Raw genomic sequence first — 23,235 nt, 5'->3', positions numbered from 1 at the left:
TACCATGTATTATTATTATTATTATTTTTACATAATTTAAGATAAAACAGATTAGAGGATGATCACTCGACCCACTAGACAACTGCTAAAGCCAGCTGAGGCCAAAGCAATCCCAAACAACTGCAGAGACCATGCGCTGTCAAATCAACACAAAACCTATGGCCATTTATTACTTATGGCAATAAAACACACTTACTGGGTTATAAGGGAGAGGACAGTGCTTTTACAGTTGGTCATATGTTGTTATGCAGTGAAAGCTGATTTATTGCTCCATGTGGAGAAAGGAGAACATGAATACAGCTGCTCCAGGAGCATAATATTACAGATATGCATAAATGTGATAGCACAAGCCGCACTGCTTTAACACAATAGACACTTGAGATGTAATACTCTCAGTGCCAAAAAATGCCTCCTGCTAACTTCAGTGGGGCTGATGAACAAGAGTGAAAAAGGAGGTGGGGTCTTTATTATGTAGACTTGAAATTCTTAATTAGGTTACTTTCTGAACTTGAAATTGTTCTCTATTTCTGAAATCAAACTATTCATACTATGTTAGACAATGCAACCAAATTCAATTTCCCACTATTGTCACTGCTTCTCTATTTTGGTTTTTTTTTTTTCTTTACATTTTAATAGTAGAATTGGCCTGAGTGTTTGTGCTATGAGTGGGAAGAAAGGATACAGTGATTGTTTTATCACTTGTACCACTATGTCATAACCAAATGTATTATGGCATATGCTCCCTCTTTTACCTAGGACTCTGACTGTGGTCAGAGCTGCCCTGGTTGGCTAAAAGTATTTCTTAAGCTGGTGAGGACAGACAGTATGTTGAAACCGGAGTGCTCTTTACCTTTAATTTCTGTCTGCATTGACCAGAAAAGTGCTATTACTTCACCATCTGACACTAAGGCAGGCCACCTGCATGCTTTTTCTGACATTGAGAGTAATTTTTTGATGTTGTATATAAGATATCACATCACTGTAGTCACAAAACCATAGCTCTTGAGATTGTGTGTCTGTTTGTTACCTGCTTATGTTGATTATGTCCTAACTCTCAGGCACATTTTTTATCTGATGTGGGTAGTTTGAATTTGCATCTGCTATCAAACAGTTGATGAATGATAGCTGACCAAGCTGAAAAATGACCAGATCTTCTAGCAGACAGTTTCAAGATACACTAATGGGTTTTCTTCTGTCATCAAGGGCATGCTCAAGAGCTCATTTTCTAGGCATGTAGCTGAACTGCAACTGTCTGTTGAGTTTAGAATGCAAATGCTCTCCTCTGCTGTTTCCATTTGTCTTTTTTTAGGGCAGGAAATAAATGAACATTGTGTATCTAGAGGTCTTTCATCAAATACAGAAATTTTTAGCAATAGTTTTTGGCTAGATGTTTCTTATATTGAATATTTAAAATTATTAAGACCTGCTCTCTGTAGAGTTACTTATAAAACACATTAAACAGATGCTGAATGAAAGCGTACAATGTACACAACATAAATGAGGAGAGTCTGAAAGTTAGATTTACCTTCCGCCCTGCTATAGCTCTGCAACTATATGGCTTTGTCTTCTCCTCCCACATAATTTCTATATTCTTTGCAAAAAGATGAAATTTGCAGTATGACCCACAATGATAGGATTCATGTGTTTTCAGAAAAGTGTTTGGGAGTAAATATTTCTGTCATTTGAAGACATTTCTCTACAACTATTTAGGTAAATTACTGTGTTCATGTTGGATCCCAAACTAACAATATCAGTGCACAACAAGACTGCATGTCATCCCTGAAGAATGTGCTAATGTGCCTTCAAGAAAGGTGGCATAGGGATTTAAAATTAAGCTAAATTAATTCTTTGTTACCAAGAGGAGCAAAAATGATATGGAAAACATGGCAGTTAAATTAGGAAAGAATAGTAGATAATGCTTTTATATACCTGAAGGATGTAGCACTGGTCTGAAGAAAGAAATAATGAGAGGAAATTATTAAGAAGTGAAATTTAGATAGAAAATCAGGGAACTTGTTGAGACAGTGAAATTTGTTACAACCTGGAATTGTCTCCCAAAGGAAGACATTTAAACTTAATTGCTTTGGCCATTTTTAGCAAGTCTTGTCAAGTGGCATGAAAGAAATGTAGAGAACAATCGTGGATTTGCAGAGGGATACACTAGGTAACGTGCTCAGCTTTGCCACCTCTTACTGCTCTGATTCTTTAACTGCCAGCAGGAGTGACAGTAATTATGGTGACAATTTTTAGGTGGGGTGGGAGACCTGTTGTTTAAGAGCTCAGTTGTATTTCTGCATCAGTCATGGAAGTTCAGAATGAAGAGACTAATGCTATATTTGGGATGATATGCTGAAACCTGCAGTTAATTAACTTGTACAGCAAAACTTCCTTTAGGTGACCACAGGAGTGGTCAGGGAGAAATGTTTGTTGGACTGGAAAAAGTCTAAAGTATAATAGTTGGACTGTGAGGTACAGGAGGAGGTATCTGCCACTTGCCTCTAAGACAAGAAGAAGAGGAGGAGATGTCCTCATTTGCCCTGAGGTCTAGGTTGAAGTCTGATCCCATGTATTATTTTATAGCTTTTCCCCTCATGGCAGGCAACATTAGAGTAGGAAGGCAATAAATTACGGCCATGCCAGGTAAGATAGTCTCTCCGCTCTACAGGAATGTTAAATGAAATTAATAAAGAAAAGTTGTTAAAGTTTAATTATGCCCTCCTTCTACAGCAAATCACAAAGACACTCAGGATACAAGACTGTAAACACAAAGAAAGTAAGCTCAGACAACTGTATAATTAAACAAATTCCTATTAGTTGCAGTGCAGATTTTTGCATGGTTGCATTTAAATCCTATTAACCGAAACACAATGTAAACTCGTTTGTATTAATATATGCTAGTGTGCAGGCACATAAGCATCCTAGGGAACAGGTACCAAAAATATTGCAACTTCTTGTGGAAACATATGGCACAGACATCAGACAAAGAAGTCAGAGAGCACTGACCCAAGACAGAGGAAAACTGTTGTCTTCCCAGGAAATGAATCCATTGGGATTTCTGTAACCAATAGTCTTGGTGTTCAATGGGTATGTGACTAGAGCTCAGCTTTTCTCTATGCTGTATTTTTCTTTGTCTGAAAGGCCAGTGTTTCTTCTATTTGTTTGCTGGTGAAGACAGTGAATTTTTGATGAAAACAAGTGTGGAAAGTGAGGGAAAGGAAAGGTAGCTGGGTCTGAATATAAAATATTATATGCCACCAACAGCAAGGTGCCTTTATGGGTAGTTCACCTGCAGATGTGACAGACAGGCAGAATAAAGTTTATTTGAACTTGCCATCCTCTGTTCTTGTGCATGCAGCATTTTGCTTATGGAAATCTGCCTGGTTCCCTATTTTGTGTTTATGTGTCTCCATTTTGCATACAGTGTTGGCTTGCTGGGTGCATGGCAGAGGCGTTGCCTCTTTCTGTGGAGTGCAGCAGGGACATGCCATGATTTGTCCTTGCAGCACACACAGCAGGTGTGGAGCATGTTTGCATGCTTCCACTTGACTACTGTCAGCATTTCATAGCAGTGTAGATACACCTGTCATTTGTGGTCTCTGCTTCTACAGTTACCATGAAAGGTCTTTGGATCAGGGATCATAATTTTATTATGTGTTTGTAAAGCATCCAGCATGATGGGTGTCCAGCTCCATTTTGGGACCAAGAGCAAGTATTACATTTCCAGTTATGCCTGTTATTGTTATCCACTGTAAACTAAATCCTTTTGCCACTCTGTGTGGTGAGTGATATGTTTCTTGTTGTCTTGCATGAGAACAGGATTTACTCCAGTCAGAATATACGAAGTCTGTATTTTCATCAGTTATACTACTGCACTTTTACACTTTTAATGTGATGGAATTACAATGCTCAACCATTTGCTGAGTTTAATACCTGTTATAAACACCTACACACTGATCTGTGGAAAAATTTAGGTGTGCCATAGGTCAGATAGATTTCAAAGACCTCTTAAAAATGGTGACAGAAGGGTGGCAATGTATGCGACAACAATACATCACATAAATTAGAATAAATTAGAACAATAAATTTTATTTAAAAGAGACTAAGATGCATGTTCAGGGGGATAAAATGCTACTCACAGAAAATGTGGCAATAAATGTAAATGGCTTACTGTGCTTCTGCCTTCGCTTTTGGAGAGGGCAAAGGAGTGGCACACTTCAAAGATTCTGCATCAGTTCAGCTGCTTATGAGAGATGTGCTGAGCAAAGAAATATTGATCCTAACAGCACATCGAATTAAAGATAAGATCTGACGGTATTAACAAGAATAGGGCTTCATGATCTTTTTTATCCTAGTAAATAGAATCTCAGGGTATTTTAAAAAGTCAGATAAATTTAGATTTCAACATGTGAAAAATACAAAGACTGCCAGGATATTTTACATTCCTATATGTAAATGACTTGTTTCAAGGTAATTATTTTGAGTTTGTAGGGTGTGTTTTTAATTCCATATTGCTGCAAAGCATTTGTCTTAACAAACACAGTTGCAGATTACCTAAGGGAACTTTTTGTTAAGTTTCAGCCACAACTGTGCAGCCATGGCCAAGTTATTTTTTTTAAAAAGACATGTTTAGATATGTCTATTACTTATGCAACTGTTTAAAATCAAACATACATCTCAAATTTGGAACATGAAGGCATTGGAAAGGCATTTTTGTGCTCTGGGACTGGAGAGGTGGCACATAGATGCTGACTGACAGATGCTTGCCCAACCTTTTCTTTATAATCCTAGTGAAAAGACTTCATCACCTTGGGTGGCAGCCTGCTCTACTTTTCACAGAGTTCTGCAGATTCATCTGTCTAAATCGCACTCCCCCGATCCCATCCCCTGTGCACGTGGAGAACAATGGGTCACCTCCACACCACCTTTTGCAAATGCAGATGTCATGTCTCTCCCTAACTGTCTTTTTTGTAGACCATCATACCCAAGTCCTTCAGTGCTCTTTCATGGCTAGATGATGGAAAATCACTTCTTTCAAAACTGCTTCTCAGTTTTGATTGCTTCTTCTGGCCTCTTTCCTGTTGTGTGACCAGCAGGTCTAGGGAGGTTATCTTCCCCGTCTGCTCTGCCCTGGTGAGACCACATCTGGAGTACTATGTCCAGTTCTGGGCTTCCCAGTTTAAGGAAGACAAGGAATTACTGGTGAGAGTCCAGCAGAGAGCTACAAAGAAGATTAGGGGTCTGGAGCATCTTTCTTATAAGGAAAGGCTGAGAGAGCTAGGTCTGTTCAGCCTAGAGAAGACTGAGAAGGGATCTTACCATTGTTTATAAATATCTCAAGGGTGGGTGTCAAGAGGATGGGACCAGACTCCTTTCAGTGGTGCCCAATGATAGGATGAGGGGCAACGGGCACAGACTGAAGCACAGGCCTGCTACTCCTGTGGCAATCTCTGCTAGCATCTTTTTAGACCTTGGAGGTGTACCAGACATGTTTCTTATCCAGTCTGAGATATGCAATCTTCAATAGTTTTGGGACCTGTTGTAGTGAAATTGCGAGAAAGAGCCGCTCTCACATCTGGCCTTTATCAGGTTGTTGTTATCTTGATGAGCCATGATCTGACCTGAGTCAGGGGTCTTTTGATAAATCAGTAAGTAGTTTAGCCAAGGAAAAATTTTCTTGGCATAGATTTAGAAGTTAAACACTTGCATTCTGGAAACCTTCACAGCAAGAGGAAGTAGAAGCAAGGTCTCGTAAACAAACAAATAGTAATATTTTATTGACTAATTTGAACAAAAGAGGAAAATCCGTGTTGCATCCTGAGTCCTGCTGAAATGTGGATCCTCTGGAACTTTTAAAAGAAGAGGTAGCCTCAAGCAAAGGTGACTTCTCAGAGTCTGAGGTCAGCTGAGACAAAATAGAGGTCAGAGTAATGGCATCAGACTTAACAGTAGACTTTTCAATTCCACAAAAAGCATCCTCAGAAAAGAAATGAGTTACCAGAGAAACAGGGTATGTGAGGAAATTTAAACTCTAATTCTGAAAGACTGAGTTCTTAAAAATATACACTCTCAGGGACAGCTATGGAAAAAATTAATTTGTATAATTTTGTGTTTGCCAATCTGATGGCTTATAAGAAGCTTGAATTAGCATATATTTATCTGAGAGATTCATACACATTTCTGCCTGGTTGAAAAAAAATTACAATAGACATTCTCTCATCCAAAGGGGGCAAGAACTCTGTTTTAAAGATAGGAAAATTAAGGTACCTAACTGCTAGTAGCAATGAAGATTTCAAGGCCACTGTAACTGAGTAAATATTTTGGCAGCCATTACTCTTGTGACTAATTTATGCTGATGACGGTATTGAAGCCAAGGACTTCAATTGCAAAATTGTAACTCATTACATGAGATCTACAAAAGACATATATATTTAAAGCATTGGCTTTTAACTTTACTCTTCTTGGCTTTACTGCTATTTTGTATGGTCTATAATTATACTGTTTAACCTACAGAAAGTAGATACAGTGTCTGTGGCTTTAGAGATGATACATACACTTTCAAATTACACTTTATGACCTGGTGTCCAAAATCTAATTTTAGCCTGTCTGAAGAAGTAGTGAGGAGTTTGAGTAGCTGTTGGTTGATGTGACAGAGTCCCCTAGTAAACTGATGGCAGCAGGGTCTGCACTTCCATTCCCTGTTTTGAAAATCGTCTTCTGATATGCCTATATGTCATGGTTATTTTTTGTGGTGAGCTGGGAAGAAACAGCAAGTAGGTGGCTGAGAGGCACCAGCAACAAAAGTGTGATGATTTAGTCAACATACTGTGTTTAGGGCAGAGAGCTTTCTTGCCTCAGTTACATTCTTGGGAGAGTAAAAATGTAGTGACCAAATAGGAATGCAAACCTGATGCTGCTTGATTTGAATTTTCACTGGCAACAGTCTCTTATGCAATGATATCACTTGAATTTGTAGAAGAAAGAGGGAAACAAAACAATATATGTGTATTTTTTCTACAATTGAAGAACGAGGGAAGAAGCATCCCCAAGAGGGCCCTTTGTTATTCCATTTGTATTGCAAGGAAACCTGATAATCTCTGAAAATGTATTTAAAGTAGCATTTCCCCCAAGTGCCTTGGCAGCCGCCTGTGAGTCGGTGCGGTGTGGTCTGTTCTGAGTCCTGCTGGCAGCTGTCCTGCTCGGGTCTGCCTGGGGACCCTGGCAGAAGCAGCCATGTACTCACAGGTATCATTTTGCTCTATTTTCTTTGATGCTGATTCTCCAGTCAATCTCCTAACCTAGTACTCTGTTTTTTTTTAAATCTCCCATGTAATAAAACTGCTTGAGGCTGATCTGAAGAATATTAGATTGCCTCCTTTTATTTGAAAGTGGGAAGATCATGTACACTGGTCACAGCATTCAGATGATCCCTGAGTATGCCCGGAACTTGTGATTTACCAAACTCTTCACAAAACTGAGGATACTAGGTGCCAGGTTAGGGTGGAGTACTCTTGCAAATTAAAGCAGTGCTTCTGGCAACTGTTAAATATTGAGCTGTTTTCTTCACTGAGAATATTTTATTATTTACACTTAGTTAACCAACTTGCATAGCTTACTCAGTGTCAAGGATAGGTGCCCAACACTTCACTAGATTGTGCTCTAAGGACAAAACCAACTTGAATGATGGTTCTCTGAAGATCAGATAAGTTCTTAGATGTCACGAACACCTTTTGATATTATGTAGGGTGTCCATATGCTCTCAACTGTTGAAAAGACAACCGGTGTACAGGCCTAGATGCCCAATTTTAGAGATTTGTCCTTAATTTCTGAAATGAAGTACGAGTGGCAAAAGAGGCATTGGGAAGTGGAAGAAATTATGATGAATCATGTGATAGTTTAAATTTCTCCTGAAGCTTTGCACCTGAAGATGTCTTTTAGGAAAACATGGTGTTCAAGAATTGGAGTTGATACTATCTTTTTGGGATATATGCTGATGATGTATGTGATTTTTAACATGCTGTTTCTTCTGGAGTGTTCCGATGTGGTCTTTTGCATTCAACTTGGTGATCCCTTGCTGATCCTTTGTCTTTGTTGCTTTTCCACCTTCTGTCTTTCATCTTTTTTTCCATTTTTTGGTGTATTAACCATTTGCTTGTGCATCTTACATACAGACATCTCTTTTTCATCTACCTTGGTGTTCATTTATGCAGGGAGCAGGGGGTGGTTGCCAGCTGCCTTCAGCAGATTTATTCTCATGGAGTAGACTGGCTTGCTTCCCTGTTGCATCCCAATAAGCATACTTGTCTGTGTCTACTTGACAGAATGACTCACAGGCACTAAATCCTATCAGAAGAAACCTACTTCCAAAGCTACATCCTGTGTATAAGAGCTGATTTTAAAGGCTGGGGAGTTTCGTTCTCCAGTTTGACTGCCAGTCTGACTCCAGTACTGCCAGTCTGACTTGAATGAGATTTATATAAAGTAAGAGGCAGAGGAATATTGAGTCCACAGGTCTTTTAGCCAGTAGCTCTTCTGTAACTGCACAGAAAATATCCTGAGAATGAGCAATTCTGCATGTATATATTTAAGCATACCATGAGAAGAAATTATAAATAAAGACTTCCTAACCAAACACAGGGCAGATTTAATTAAATAGTTCTATCTTTTGAAATCTAAGAAACATTTGTAGATAAGATTGTGTAGGAATACACAGGAATGTCTTAATATAATGCTTATTTAGGGTAGTAGCTATGGAAATGAATGAGCAGATTATTGCAGTGCTGTCTTGATTTTTATTTTTTCCTAAGATTACTTATGATTTCAGTTTCTCTTCACTGTGTCACATTTCTGTGCATAGATTAAAGTGCAAAACTGTCCAAAGCCCTTGTTTTTCACTGTCTGCAGAGATCATGGCTAGCAAAAGTTTATCTTTTTGCTACTTTCTTTAGAGACCTGCGTGCCAAACAATAGAAAGATCCTCATTTTAGAAATACTGCCCTTTGCAGGTAGCAACAGCTCCTAGTGGTGAAGCCCAAAGTGGCTTCATTTTAAAGATGAGAGATGATATATATCAGTGCAATGGCATCTGGTTCCTACTGAAAGCCAGCCGGAGACAAACGATCTTATCCATTCAAAATCTCCCCGTTGGCCTTTTTTTCTGGCTATGTGTCTTACAGCCCTAGTGACGTTATAAAAGTCCTTTGGGAACAGTAAGAGCACATGCAATCCTTGCACATGCAACAAAAAGATAATTGTGTTTGACACAGACAAGGTCACGTTAAAATGAAGGGTGTTACAAATGTTTGCCTCAATTCAGAGCAAAACTCAGGGGCAGGAATATGCAATTGGTGTCTGAGAAATGACAAAGAGATTTGCTACAGCAACGTCGGGGCCAAACAAGTGCCCAGAGTGCACTTGCTTGCAAATGAAACTCGGTCAATAATGCATGGTCAGGTGTATGCTCTCATTTCTTCAGATAATGATGCCTTATGAGGCAGCTTGACATGCTTCTCTTCCTCTGGCAAAGCTTATTTACTGTACTTCTCTTTTGGATAATATAAATTACAGATAAGTCTGAGCATTGCTGGCAGTAGAGAGGAGGTAAGAAGCTACAGGAGAAGGCAGATGCAACTGGGCAAGCTGGAGCTTCAGCCTGCAGTGAATTACCCATAGATACAGGAGTTTCTTATTCCTGTGTATCCTCATGTAATAGTTACTGTTTAAGGGGGAAAAAACACCACTGTGTCTTCATCCTAATTCTGCAAGCCAGGGAAGCATTTTAAGGGGAACAGACAAGGTGATCTTCAAAGGTCCCTTCCAACACAACCCATTCTGTGATTCCACAAAGCAGACTGAAATCGTGTGAGTTTATACCTTTCTGGACAAGAGATATCTGTGTGCCTCCACAGTTGCCCTTTATTTTGTTACAGCTGAGCTGTGGCTCCACAACCCGAGAGAAGCTGAGACCATCAAAATGTAGAGCAGTGGGACCAAATTCACATCCATCAAGTTTTCATTATGTGAACTCATATCTGTCACAGACAATGATATGTTGTGCATTTTGTAATTTAGATAGTGTATACTGATGTGCTGTACAGTTAAACGTTATTGTTGTGTATTCCACGACTTGAGTTAAAATTGACTCCACTGCAGCTTAATAGGACTTGAGCAGCCTCTATAAATGCAAGTCATTACTGCCTAAATGTTCTGGAGTGTTATGGTGAGCAAAGACAAGTGTCAAATAAACCCTTTTAACCAAAGACAGAATAAGTCCCTGCTTTAATCCTAAAACAAATGCGATTTGTGAAAAGTCCGACATGAGAGAGGCTTGTATTTTGATAGCTTTTATAGGCAGTTATTGGGGTGTGATATTCAGAGAGATGTTATGCCTGTGGGTTAGAACAAATCCTGTTAATAATTAGTGAGATAAAGCTCTGACAAATAAATGCTAGGTGCTTAGTCTGAGCTCAGCCTTTGCCTTTGTGGGTTGTGATTAGACTATCAGTGCTATATCAACGGTATTTTTTTGTTTTGATTTAATATTACATCACTTTTATACCCAGTCTGGTGATCTAATAGACACAGCTTGAGTCTGGGAAAAGAAACAGTATTCTCGCATTTTAGTTTATCTTTCCTGACATTAAATACATTCCAGGCACACTTTTCTGAATTTGAGTGGATGTATTTGTAATAAGAGTTTTAACTGACACGTGCTTATTTTGACATCTAGTGTTAAACGTCTTCGATACGTACCATGGCATTAAATTCCAGCTTGCATATTCTACTGGGTTTGACTTTGAGATTGCAAACAATATTCTAGTAGAGATTGAAAACTTACACATTAACAACTTGTTTCAGATAGCTCAAAGCTATTGCATAGCCTTTCTTCTCATAGGAAATATAGTGGCAGATGCTATCACTAATAGTTCTAAAAAAGACTCGCTTTCTGTCTGTGGACTGAATTCAAGTCCCATTAAAATCAATGGGAAGCTTCTGCCTGCCTACAGTGAAAGCAGGGCAGGCCTCACATCTTCAAACTACACCGGCTGCAAATGTCTTCAGCACACAAAACGTCTTAGTCAAGAGTTTGGAAGAAACCAATGCTAATAACAATTGGAATTATTTTCATTTTCCCATAAATACTGCCTTAAAAATAACTCATGGATGTGCACTTAGTTGCAAACACATTTTACGGCTTTGTTATTTCAGGGAGTGTTGCAGTGTTTTAGAATTTTTTTGTTTATTTGTTTAGGTTTTTTGTTTAATTGGTTGGGTGGGTTTTGGGGTTTTTTGTTTGCTTGTTTTTCCTAATAAATTGCAAGAGACACAGTATTAATAGTGAATTTGTCTTGTAGAAATACACAGCTGCTGAGCCAAAGATCTTTTATAGCATTAGGGCTAATGTTATGAATGGGCCTAATTTAAAAAAAAAAAACCTGTGTGTTTTTGTATTCTGTTTTTTTCTGTCTGAGCAAGGTTCTGCCATCTCTTGTTATTCATCATAAGTGATGATAATGTCTAATTAACGCCTTTTTTGCTTGCCCGGAAATTACCACAGGAAATCCTTCCAAACATCAGCTGCCAATATCTGTTTGACTGTCCAAATCAAGGGCAGGCTTCGATAAAAAGCTAACTGTGCAGTTAGTTCCAGGAATTCCAGTACAGTTAACCATAGCGGGGATGCTTCCTATATATGTATGTATATATATATATACACACGTCTGTAGTCATGCAAGCCCAAAACATGGGATGCCGGGGAACAGACTCAGAGGTGGGACTGTGACTGAGTGTGTGACCATCGGGAATGGAAAGATTTCTGTGAAATTCATTCTCCATAGATTTACGGCCACCTGACTTTTATTAACTCACCACTTGACTCCTGCATGATGATTTAGCTTGCTGTGTTATAGGGTCTGATGTGATTCTTTTGGTTTTAGCTAAAGGCTGGAGTAAGTGTGATTCTCAAAACCCAGGGAAGGTGGTGCCTGCTCTGGCATTTGAGTGTTCTCTGTATTGTCCCTCATAACTCCCAGACTTGCTCAGGGGATCATTTCTGCCAAGCAGTAGACTTTCTTTCTCTCTTCCACTTGCTTATATTAAGTCCACTACTCTGGTGTTTTATCTTACCTTTGCTGTTCGGTTAGCGTTAAAATAAGAACTGCTTTGACTTCATAGACGCTGTTAGCATAGAATCACAGAATAATTTTGGTTGGAAGAGACCCTCAAGATCACTGAGTCCAACCACTAACCTAACTCTGGCACTAAACCATGTCGCTAAGAACCTCATCTATGCATCTTTTAAACACCTCCAGAGATGGTGACTCAGCCACTTCCCTGGGCAGCCTGTTCCAATGCCTGACAACCCTTTTCATGAAGAATTTTTTCCTAATACAAAATCTAAACCTCCCCTGGCACAATTTGAGGCCATTTCCTCTTGTTCTATCGTTTGTTACTTGGGAGAAGAGACCAACACCTTCCATGCTACAACCTCTTTTCAGGTAGTTGTAGACAGCGATAAGGTCTCCCCTCAGCCTCCTTTTCTCCAGGCTAAACAGCCCCAGTTCCCTCAACCTATCCTCATAAGACTTGTGCTCCAGACCCCTCATCAGTTTCATTGTCCTTCTCTGAACTCTCTCCAGCACCTCAATGTCTTTCTTGTAGTGAGGAGCCCAAAACTGAACACAGTCACTAGTGCTGAGTACAGGGGTCCGATCACGTCATGATCACTGATGAATTGGCACATCTTGGGTGGTCGTCAGCAGTGGTCAGAGATGATAAAACATCCTCCCAACCACCACATTGCCCTCACAGCACAAAAGTTTTGCTAAGATCTCAAGCCCTTTTAATTTCATTCTGTCTGTTTTCTGCTCCCCCTGGGGACTGGCAGTGCTGGAGGCCATCGGGAAGAGCAGGTCACTGCTTGCAGTGCCCTCCGTGCCCAAGGGCTCCTAGGCACCCCTCTCTGGAGCAGGAAGCCGCTGCGCTGAGGAAGAAAGAGCTGTTCTCCTGCACAAGATGTGAGCAGGTTTATCTTCCCCCCTGCCAGCATTGTACTCTGCTTTGGGGAATCTTTGAGGGCTTTTCTTTTTGGCTGCTCCTTTCACCTACTGGAAAATGAAGAGTGACCAGTAGCAGATGAGTTACTGCCACCTTGTTTCCTGCATTTGTCAGCTGAATAGGTTTAGGACTCAATTAAACCACAGTCTCAGTCACCTTGTTTTTCCTCCTGCAGTGCTGGGGCCGATAGACAACAGCTTTGCCACAGAAAAGTCCCATGTCATGCCCTATGTAGGGTTTTCAAATTTGGGAAATGGTTGCACCATCTTTCCTTCATACAGCAATTTCCTTTTAAATTGTACAGAAATTCAGTGGACAGCCTTGTAATCTGTTTATAAAAATAGATTTCCTTCACACATATGATTTTATTCTTATCATTAGGAAAGAGAAAAATATGCATGTGTTCAGATAGATATATGTTCAGATGCAAGTAGTCCGTGAACACCAAAGGCAGTTTTTAAACAGCTCTAGATTTGCAAACCATATTAATGCTTTCTAATATGTGTGCATGTAGTTGTTCACTTTTCTGCTGACATATTTTCCCAGGGGAAATAAACACATTTTACCAGTCTGCCCATAACATTCACTCCCTGGCTTTAATTTCATAACAATGGACCAAAAAACCACATAAGGGTTTGCCTGATAAACAGAGATGTTTCTTTCCTTATCTATCTATTATGAGGCAGTCATCAAAATTAAGTTAGGAATGAAAGGAAATAAAATCAATTATGATCGAGCAAATGTTCTAATACATAGTTAGCATTTTGCTAAATAGCAGTGGTATTAGCTCTTAGAAAAACGTTATTTTGTTCTGGACTTACGAAGCCAAAACCCATTGTGTTAAAGTTAGTAACGCTTTATTCCAACTGTAGAAAAGATACTAACACAATGAGGTGTTATGGGTACCCATTTACATTTAAAATATATGAGTTGACTCCTGGACTGCGATGGGACTTCTCTGGCAAATATGAATTTTCCTGCAAAGGTAACTCTATAGGTATGTCCTACAGGTTAAAATGCAGTCCCAAAGCTCAGTAGGCTGTGTCTTTCTCCTGTCTCTGTTGCTGGCGTTTGGGTGACCTGTCACAAGCTATTTCCTCCAGGCTTTTACATGCAAATTAGACGAAATAATCCTGGCTTTCTTTTAAAACACTTGGAGAGAGAAGGGAGGTCTTGTTTGCTAAGGCACGGGAAGCTAATGATGCATTAGAGGTGGTTTCATTAATAAACTTGATATTGGCAAAATGTTTTCTGATAATCTGTATGTTCAAAGGTACCAGTCTTTGAACGCTCTAAAATCCTATGTAGGTACTTTTTGAGGTAATGCAATGAGTAAAGAAACAACAGACAAAAAGACACTCTTTTCTAGTCAACTGAGAGGTGTTGCAAGCAATTTTAATAGGTTATTATCAAAATGATTTGCTTTAAATAGACACACTTATGCCAAGCATTACTGGGAACAACAACAAAAAAATGCTTCGGAGTCATTAATTGCTACTTTGATTTCATATTACACAGGTCTGTCTGGATTTTGAAACATAATTTTAGTTTGTGGTTGTTTTTTGTTGTTTGTTTTTTTGTTTTGGTTTGGGTTTTTTGTTTGTTTGTTTGTTTTGTTTGTTTTTTAAGAGGAAAGAGCTGACTTACTCGCTTGTTCTTGAAAATTTACAGGTTATAAATTGGTAGTCTATAGCTTTAGCCCCTTGGGGTTTAGGGCTAGAACGTATTAGGTGCTATGAAGGAAAGTGAACTTAGTTGTCAGATATTAGCTGTCCAGTCTCTTGAAAGCCTTGGGGTTTATGAGCCAGGATTTCAGTATTTGTGGCCATGGCAAAGCAGCAAGATAATGAAATGGCAAATAAAATGCTTAGGCTAGTATACAATCTAAGGGACAATAGCTGCAAACTGAAAAGCTTTACAGAGCCTAGAGGAAGAAGGAAACAAAGATGTTGGGTCTTATTACAGTCAGGCTTATTACAGATTCAGCCTTATATACTCTGTGAATTCTGTTTCTGAATCTGGAATGGTATTTATGCTGAGATATAAAGAAAACAAATAAAACACAATAGTAGGTTATCCATAACAGTTGGAGAGGAAATGAGACTGCAAATGGTGAGTTTTTTACATTTTTGTTTCTGATGCAGTTTCTCATTCTATGGATCTTTTCCACACAGAGACTTCTTTTAATAAAGATGCATTTTTTTTCCTTCTGAAAGACAATGTAAGGCCAGTACAGTAGGTACCTGTCTGCAAATTTATTTTTCCCTTGCAGTGCAGTTACTTTTCAATGAGAACTATAGAAGCTGATTAATTATGGCTTCTGCATCTATAATTTAGACAGGACACATTTGCTCACAGACTGCCCACCAACCTGACCTCAAGAGGAAATCCATCTGTTTACAGTAATAGAAGAGAACATTCAAATACTCCTCCCAGTATCAAGATTATAACAAAGACATGAGGCTGTGCTGGAAGTGCTGAGAATTTGCAACTTCCCTTAAAAGCGATGAGTTGGTGCTGTGTACCATGTACACACCATTAAGTGAGTGTTTCTTCTGGCCAGTGTTAACAGAATGGAATAATGCTATAGGCTGATTTGTTATTTTTTTATTTATCTCAATATAAAATTTTCTATTTGCATTACTGATATAATTTAAAATTTTAAATGTTTTTCAAATTACGAATCATCATTCATATCTGTCTACAACGAAAACTTAAATTTATGAAGTCTCTGAATTAAGGTCTCCTTAGCAGTCTAATGTGTCCTCTGTAGCAATCATATTTGTAGCATGCTTGACAAGAGGGAGCTGTCTTAACCTTATGAGCAAATACTGTATTTAGATTTAATTTTCATCTAAATTGGAGGGTAAATATAGTTTCTTAAGTCAAAGGGTTGGCACTAAACACATAGCCCAGTTCTGGAGGTTTTCCACTGCCAAAATGCATGAGAACATGCAAGAAGATAATTCATTCACCCTAAGTGGTTTCTGTTCATTCATTTACTTTACGGGATTTTTCTGTGCCACAGAAATTGTGACCCATGTTCAGTTTTCCTTTTGACTTTGATAATCGCGTGGCATTGCAAGCAAATGACACTTGTGATGTCCTTCCCCTGGAAGGGAAGTATGGTGCCAAGTTGTCAACCACAGCAAGGAGGGTCATGCTGTACAAGAAGGTGGCTCTTCTCTATTCCAGCTGACTAGCAGAAAGAGTTTAGCAGATTGCTGCATCAGGGTGTAAGGTGTTTTTTGATCTGTTTTACATCTTATCTAATTTAATTTTGAGCTCTCCAAGAACAAAAGCTGTTTGCCCTAAGATGGCTTATTTGGGTTTGACTAAAGAAAGCAAAAACATGAAAACAGTTAATCTGTGATGATGATAATTTGACTCGTGGCGTATGCTTTTTGGTTCAGTGGGTTTCCTGTATTGATTTTTGAGCTTGAGCATTAATTAATTCCATTTTCAAGCAACATGCACCCTTTGGGATGTGCAGACTTTCTGAGTATTATTGAATTAAGGCTGTGGGATGCTCACACAATGTATTTTTTCCTTGGCTGCTGGTGGGGGTTCCAGCTGAGTTTTTGTTCTGTTTCACTGTTTCTGCTTCATGGTGGTTGTCGCTTTTGATTTTTTTTTTGGAACATAATCTAACAGCTTGATGATTTTAATTAAAACATTTGATAAATATTCACACTTATTTTTAGATGATTTGCAACATTTTCACTAGAGCTCAGCTGCTGCACTGGGCATTATTGCATCTAGGCTGAACCAGTGGTTCAGTTTTTCCTTATGTTTGCAACCATGTCTTTCTGTTTTGTTTTGGGTTTTTTTTAATCCTCTATGCAATATTCTTTACAACTTTCAGTTCAATTGAACAATTCACAATCATTTCTCTTGTATTAGCTCTCATCAGCATCACCAGAAAACCAGAAGGAAGTGCTTTCTTTAAAAGAAGAATGCTTGGTGGTATTTCACTCTGAACTTGCATCATGTTTTCAATATTACTCCGATATCCCCTCATCCATCTTCCAAGCTGAAAAAGACTGCATTTATATCTTGTGCTTCCCTAAAACAATGGCATAGCATTAAATTAAATTTAGAGAGAATACATTTTTCCTTTATCGGAATATTGGGTCCCATATTTGGTGGTATTTTAACTGGAGATGAGCTACTCTGGTAAGGCAGGTTCTTTTAGTTATTGCTTGTACTAGCATCCCTCAGTTAGATAGCTCCATCCACCAGTTTGTGGTTAAAATGTTGTACAAAAATAGACAGTATTCTTGTGGTAGCTGTTCATATGTTTCATGACAGTGGTGCTTGTGGAAATGTGATTCTGATGTACCATCTACAGTAATGAAATTTAAAAGTGAGAGCTCCGAGGTTTGTCTTGTCTATAGCAGACAAATTTACAGGAACAAAACAATCTTTGAAGAATAATATGATCAGGAATATGACCCATATGTGGTTATATATGGACTCTGACTGTATCAATGTAAGCATACTTAAGAGCTCCAGAGAATGCATATAGCATCACTCTGTGGTGGTGGCAGGGTCTATTTTTATATTACTTGCATGCACTGATGTGCAAGTCAGACCTTTGATGACCTGTGAGACAGGAGAGTTGACCACTTTTCAAAGACAACTTGCAGATACAAAATAATAGTTTCTTCTGTGTAGAATCGTGATAGAGCACTTGCTGATTTTTGAGAATCATGTCGCAGTGAGTGACAAAGCAGCAAGCTAAATTTGTGTGGCACTGAAAGAAATCTCCATGTATAAAGAAATTACCCCACTGCTGAATTCTGGGGTAGTTTTTGGGTTGAGAAAATGGACGTGGAGACTGCACTGTTTTGTGTGTCCTTATGATTGGCATCAATAGCACAGATATTACTAAGTTATAAGTTAAACCTTGCCAGTGCCAGTTCACTGTTGACCTTTGCTCACTTTATTTGTCATAAAATAAGATGCTCCTTCTCCCACTCAGCTTCATTACCCAGCAGCTTGGAGACAGGCTTAAGATTCCCCATCTTTCATGCCTATCTGCATGCCCACAGCCTGCAGCAGCACAGCAGAGCACAAGCAGCTTCCAAATATTGCTTAAAAGCAAGGAACTGACATGGCAGCTCCTCTAAAAACCTCATAATTCTGCTCCTGCCAGGAACAAGAGAGTATTTTAATGCAGATCTGCTGGGTATGTGTGCGGGTATAAGTACACACCACTTTGTCCAGTTCTGCTTTTTTTTTTTTCTTTTGCCTAAAATCATGAATTGGCAAAGGTCAAGTCTGTTGCCAGGCTGTATTTGCATAGCGTACAGCTTTCTCTGCTTCCTGACTAAAAAGTCTCAAAGTACCAAGATTTTATATACACTTTCTGTTGTTACCACCCACAACTAAGTGAAGTCTTAAAACCACTTGCTAAAGCAGAGGGCAAAATACAGAAAATACTCTCAGATTATCAGCTTTTTAATTTATTTTTAAACTTTTATCTTTTCTGACGTTCATGATGATTAATGGCAAACAACTCATCTTCATTATCAGCCTCCCTGTCCCTTTGATGACACTCAGAAATACATTCCAGAACATGTTCTCTAAGTAAAAAACGTTTGTTTATATTTATGAATGTCATTCAATCAGCTTTTCAGCTAGAAAACCAAGCTCATCTATCATTTGTGAATTGCAAGGTATTAAATTATATCCAAGGCCTAATTTGCAGACCCAAATACCTACAGTAAGCAGCCAGCTGGGCCTGGGGATGCCTGCGCCCTTAAGTAAACTGGGTTTGAATAGGCCCATGGGTCAGTCTGAGAACTCATTTAACTGACTGTCTTTTCAACCCCTTAGTTTCCCAGTTAGTGTTGCACCTTTGGAGAAGACAACCCAGGTCACAACTGAAAAATAGGTGTGCACACTGGGAATTTAGATAGACAGCATATATTCATCCAAGTGAATATATGGAGCTATCTATTATTGAGTGAAACAAAAACATCACAACATTGGGTCAATAATGCTGCATAATATCGACAATTAATGTGAGTCTTCTTTTGTTGCAATAAACTCTGTCTTAATACCATGGTAGCATACAGATATGTTTTTTAATGTGAGCCCTTATGATGTTAATTGACAGCCACCAAGATAAAAGTAGTTTATTCAATTCAAATTAAATTACTAGATAGAAATGTTCCCATGAAGAGGTAACACCTGAATTTAATAAGCCTATCTGGTAGGAGTTTTGGAAGGAACAGCCTTTTCTTCTAACGGTAACATTTTTTTCTGGGAAGAACATAATCTGCTGTGCAAGTGTATGCCTCCTAGAGGCAATTTATAATTAATATAATTGCTTAATAGACATTTCCCTTGACCATAGCATGCCATATTGCACAAACATCCTCTTACACACCAGTGCCCTGCTAAAAGGCTAGTGGCATTTTTCAAACAGGAGAGAGTGAAAGTATTTCCAACAAATACTTCATCCAGTGTCTCTGCAGCAGATCAGTAAGAGCATCATGATACCCCAAATCTCATATCCTATATATGTCTGAAGTGGTATCACATGGTGTACACCCACTGTCCAAAAAGTATCTCTGTTCAGGATCTATACCTTTAATGATATGAACTCCAAGGATTTTTTTAAATTTATGGTGAACTGCGAACGGTCCACTGGCATTCCTGAGGCTGTCAAGGGACCTGTAAATAGTATATGTAACCTACTGTTACTATGCAAATTGAGTATGCTTAGCATATAGGTCATTTTTTTTAAAAGAAACATTTACTGCATTTGGGGTGGCATCCCTTTCAAAGATAAGAGGACCTAAACAAATTGGAAAATGAGTGAAATATCTTCATTAGAAATTGAGCACAGTTGTTGTTGTCATTTTGTTTAAAAAATAATCATGTTTCAGTTTTCTTACCTCTCCTCTGTTTTGCCCAGCTGTAATTAAAAGGCTGTGAAAGAGCTTCATAAAGCTTTTTTTTTCTTGTAAATTATTTGTAGCTTTTAGATTATATGAAACCATCTGCAAATTATGCTGAGTTTAGAGGCCATTTCTGTCGCACACACACAAAAGCTGTCAAAAAGGAAAGGGGGAGAACAAACACAAAGATTTAAAAAATCCAGGAAAATGAAACATTCAGCATTAAAAAACAAAGTATTTTTTTCATTACTAGAATTTGAGGAAAGTTTGACCTCATACAAATGACAAAGCAAAGAAATACAGTGTTTCATTCATCTCAAAATACTTGGGGAGGAGGAGAGAGGTAGAAGTACCAGGAGGTAAAAGCATTTCCATTTCCAGTTGACTAGAAGGTATGACTTGATTTGCCAAGCGAGAAAACTAAAAAATCAATTGTTGATATATCTGTAACTTCATTTACTAAATAAGAGGTATTCTTTCAATAATTCCAAGCTGAAAACAGAAGTACCAGAAATACTACTAGAAAAAAGACTGGATGGTATTCCTCTGTTGGCTTTGATTAGACTAAATATTGGTAGAGAGCTTTATGTTAAGAACAAAGGCAGAAACCTAACCAAACCTTTTGAAGTTCTGCTGCCATCTCTGAAGTGGGAAGCAAGGAAATTTGCAATATCACAGAATCACAGAATCACAGAATGTTAGGGATTGGAAGGGACCTTGAAAGATCATTTAGTCCAATCCCCCTGCCAGAGCAGGAACACCTAGGTGAGGTTACACAGGAAGGCGTCCAGGTGGGTTTTGAATGTCTCCAGAGAAGGAGAATCCACAACCTCCCTGGGCAGCCTGTTCCAATGTTCCGTCACCCTCACTGAGAAGAAGTTTCTTCTCAAATTTAAGTGGAACCTCTTGTGTTCCAGCTTGAACCCATTACCCCTTGTCTTACAGTTGGTTGTCACCGAGAAGAGCCTGGCTCCATCCTCGTGACACCCACCCTTTATATATTTATAAACATTAATGAGGTCACCCCTCAGTCTCCTCTTCTCCAAGCTAAAGAGACCCAGCTCCCTCAGCCTTTCCTCATAAGGGAGATGCTCCACTCCCTTAATCATCTTTGTGGCCCTGCGCTGGACTCTCTCCCGCAGTTCCCTGTCCTTCTTGAACTGAGGGGCCCAGAACTGGACACAATATTCCAGATGAGGTCTCACCAGGGCAGAGTAGAGGGGAAGGAGAACCTCTCTAGACCTACTAACCACCCCCCTTCTAATACACCCCAGGATGCCATTGGCCTTCTTGGCCACAAGGGCACAGTGCTGGCTCATGGTCATCCTGCTGTCCACCAGGACCCCCAGGTCCCTTTCCCCTACACTGCTCTCTAATAGGTCATTCCCCAATCTGTACTGGAACCTGGGGTTGTTCCTGCCCAGATGCAAGACTCTACATTTTCCCTTGTTATATTTCATTAAATTTTTCCCCGCCCAACTCTCCAGCCTGTCCAGATCTCGCTGGATGGCAGCACAGCCCTCTGGCGTGTCAGCCACTCCTCCCAGCTTGGTGTCATCAGCAAACTTGCTGATAGTACACTCAATTCCCTCATCCAAGTCATTGATGAATATATTGAACAGTATTGGTCCCAGAACTGACCCTTGAGACACTCCACTAGATACAGGCCTCCAACCAGACTCTGCCCCATTGATCACAACTCTCTGGCTTCTCTCCTTCAGCCAGTTTGCAGTCCACCTCACTACCCGATCATCCAGTCCACACTTCCTCAGTTAAAGCCGTGAGGATGCTGTGGGAGACGGTGTCAAATGCTTTGCTGAAGTCAAGGTAGACCACATCCACTGCTCTGCCATCGTCAGTCCACCTTGTTACGTCTTCATAAAACGCTATGAGGTTGGTCAAGCACGACTTCCCCTTGGTGAAGCCATGTTGACTGTCCCTGATGACCCTCTTATCCTTGATATGTCTTAAGATGGCACCAAGGAGAAGGTGTTCCATCACTTTCACAGGGATGGAGGTGAGGCTGACCAGTCTATAGTTGCCCGGGTCCTCCTTCTTGCCCTTTTTGAAGACCGGAGTGACATTTGCTTTCCTCCAGTCCTCAGGCACCTCTCCTGTTTCCCAAGACTTGGCAAAGATGATGGAGAGCGGTCCAGCAATGACCAGCCAGCTCCCTCAGCACCCACACGTGCATCCCATCTGGACCCATGGATTTATGGATGTCCAGATTGCTTAACTGGTCCCTAACCCAGTCCTCATCAACTGAGGCAGACTCCTCCATTGCCCTGCCTTCCTCTGGGGCCTCAGGGGTACGGGGCTCCTCAGGACAGCCTCCGGCAGAGTAGACAGAGACAAAGAAGGCATTCAGTAATTCTGCCTTCTCTGTATCTTCTGTCACCAGGGCACCCACCCCATTCATCAGTGGGCCTACATTGCCTCTGGTGTTAGTTTTATCTGCCATGTATTTGAAGAACCTCTTCCTGTTGTCCTTGACCCCTCTCGCCAGGTTTAACTCTAAGGAGGCCTTAGCTTTCCTAGTTGCCTCCCTACATCCTCTGACAACAGCCTTATATTCTTCCCAAGTGGCCAGCCCCTCCTTCCATGATTTGTAAACCCTCCTCTTCCACTTGAGTTTGCCCAGCAGTTCCCTGTTTAACCAAGCAGGTCTCGTGGCTCCCTTCCTTGATTTCCTGCGCGTCGGGATGCTCTGATCTTGAGCTTGGTAGAAGCAGTCCCTGAATGCTAACCAACTATCTTGGGCCCCTTTACCTAAAAGCAGCCTTGCCCACGGGATTTCCTCCAGCAATTGTTTGAAAAGGCCAAAGTCGGCCCTGCTGAAGTCCAGGGTTGCAATTCTGCTCGGTATTCTGCTCCCATCACAGGAGATTCTGAACTCCACCATCTCATGGTCACTGCAACTAAGGCAGCCCCCCACTTTTACTGCTTCAACCAGACCCTCATTGTTAGCGAGGACGAGATCCAGCAGCGCACCTCTCCTAGTCAGCTCCTCCACCATTTGCATCAGAAAGTTATCGTCAATGCACTGGAGGAACCTCCTAGACTGAGGCTGGCTGGCTGAGTAGTCCTTCCAGCAAACATCAGGGTAGTTAAAATCCCCCATAACAACCAGAGCCTGTGACTGTGAGGCCACGCTCAGCTGCCCGTAGAAGGCCTCATCAACATCCTCACTCTGATCTGGTGGCCTGTAATAGATTCCCACAACAGTGTCACCCCACCAGCCTGCCCCTTAATTCTCACCCACAGACTCTCA

Source organism: Caloenas nicobarica, chromosome 3 (assembly GCF_036013445.1).
Source record: "Caloenas nicobarica isolate bCalNic1 chromosome 3, bCalNic1.hap1, whole genome shotgun sequence".
Taxonomy (NCBI): Eukaryota; Metazoa; Chordata; class Aves; order Columbiformes; family Columbidae; genus Caloenas; species Caloenas nicobarica.
The sequence above is the reverse complement of the archived record's forward strand: the minus strand, read 5'-3'. Positions refer to the sequence as shown.